Source organism: Capsicum annuum, chromosome 5, assembly GCF_002878395.1.
Source record: "Capsicum annuum cultivar UCD-10X-F1 chromosome 5, UCD10Xv1.1, whole genome shotgun sequence".
NCBI lineage: Eukaryota > Viridiplantae > Streptophyta > Magnoliopsida > Solanales > Solanaceae > Capsicum > Capsicum annuum.
The window spans coordinates 26,974,946-26,977,494 of record NC_061115.1 but is presented as its reverse complement, the minus strand read 5'-3'; positions in this window follow the sequence as shown (position 1 = coordinate 26,977,494).

Genomic DNA, 2,549 nt, shown 5'->3' with positions numbered 1-2,549 from the left:
GTAAACATAATAAATTTAATGCTTCAAAAAATATATCGAAAAACGACTATACTCGGTAACATAAGTAAAATGACATTTTGAGATTATTATTTTCAATTTTATGGCTAGATTATTAAGAAGAGTTATGTCTTAATCTTGATAAACATGGTAAAAACAAACATGAAGCATGAACATAACATAGTACTCCCCCGTTCCAAGATAATTGAACTGTTGGAGGATTTTAAAGTTCAAAATAATTGAATTGTTCATTATTCAAGATAGATATTGAAATTCTTTTTCAATGTTACCCTTCATTAATTAAATTTTCAAGTATGAGTTTCAATGATCATTACTAATATTTTGGAGTTTGAAAAGGGCAAAAATAGAAAAACATGACTAATTTATGTCTTTGTCTTTTTTCTGTATGTCATGTTCTACTAATTTAATTATTTTGTAACAGAGGGAGTTCTTGAATGTGGTTCTCAATGACCCTTGTAGGGTGGTTAAAAGGAAAAGTATAAGTTACACAAGTACCAATGTTTTGTCCTATTTAATTTCTTTAAAAGTAAGTATCCTTTTTGATATTTTGATATAAAAAAAACACCCTTTAAATTTTGATGGGTAAAATTTATAAATAGCATACTTAAGATCATAATTATGAGATTCATAGCAACACTTTCATAATTACTTAAACTAGCAACTTGTATATTATATTTGAACAAACTATTGCTATAAAAATACATATACAAACTGCTCATATTTAACTCAAATCAGTTGAGTTAAATATGGTATAATTAACCATGAATTAAATATGGAGATTCCTTTTTCATTAAAACCTCTTAATTAACATGATTTTCGTTATTTGTTACCAACTGAAATCAAAAGTCAAATTTCAGTTTCACATTATCGTTTTCATTCCCCCCAAAAAATCAAAATCAAATTCAACTGAAACTTCTTCTGTTCAATATCTTCAAAAATTTAAATTAAACCATTACTGTTATTGAATGTATTTAATCATAATATTATTTTCTTATATGAATCTCATCAGTTGTTTGAAATCGATCAAAATTTTTTCGTTCTGATTTTTTTTGAACCATTACTGTTATTTTGTTCAAATTTTTTTGAGTAATTACTGATGTTTCGTTCAAATATAGTGATCAAAATCAATTTTTCGTTAAATTATTTTTAAATATTTTGAGCCATTAATGATTTTTCGTTAGAGAGATCAAAATCAATTTTTGTTACGTTGTAGAATTTAACAATTTATTTCGTTGAATTATTTTTGAATATTTTGTAAATAAATTTCAAAAAAAATGTAATGCAACAGTAAATTGAACTGATTGAACAATATAGTGATCAAAATCGCTTTTTCAAGCTGCTCAAACTCAATTTTTTTTCTTTTTCACTTCTGTTTTTTTTTTCTATTTTTTTTTTACTCTTTTATCTCTAACTTTTATTTTAAAAATATAAATATGTATATCACATACACATATACAAAATACATAGCCATATAGATTTGAATATGTATTTACAGTACAAAACATACATTTGTATCTGCTAATGTATTTACAAAAATACATATCTCACTCATATGTATATATAAACATATAAAACACAAAATCTCTATAAAAAAAATGGACAACTATATACATATACATATAGGTAATCAAAAAATACATGATACATATCCTATATATTTATATATACATGTGAGTCAGATATGTATTTCTGTAAATATATACATACATATATATATATATATACATATATATATATATATATTACCGTAAATATATATGCAAAGCTGTATGTCTATTTATTTTATATATATTTTGAATATGTATATGTGATATGGATATTTATCTTTTAAAAATAAAAGATAGAGATAGAAGAGTAAGAAAATGAAAAAACCAAAAAGAAAAGAAAAAGACAAAAATGAAAAATAAAAATCTGAAGAAAAAAAAGTGAAAAAGAAAAAAAAGAAGAAAGAGAAATAAAAACTAGAAATAGAAGTGTAAAAACAAAAGAGATTTTAAAAGAAGAAGAAGAAGAAGAAGAAGAAGAAGAAGAAGAAGAAGAAGAAAACGAAAAAAATATGAGAAAGAAAAAATAAGAAAACAAAAAAGGAAAAAAATAAAGAAAAAAATGAAACAGGAAGGAAAAAAAAGGAGAGAAACAGAAGAAAGAAAATAAAGTGAAAAGAAAAAATTAAAAAGAAAAAAATTAAAATAAAAAAATAAAATGATAAAAAAATGAAAAACTAGCAAGAAATAAAAGTTAGAGATATAAGAGAGTAATATTTTGAAATTTTGAATATCATAATAATAATCTTTATAATTGAGTTTGATTTGAAAACGGAATCAACTAATTTAAATAAGAATAATTTATGGGAAGGAAAAAATTTGAAAGAAGAATCTAAGAGATTTTAAATAATAAAAGGTAAAGTAAAAATTAATTAAAAAAAAAAGAAAAAGAGAAGTTGCATGAAAAAGAAAATTTTATACATAATAACTTCTCAAAAGCACTAAGTAGAAGACCACACTTAAAATAATAGTAATATATTTACTATA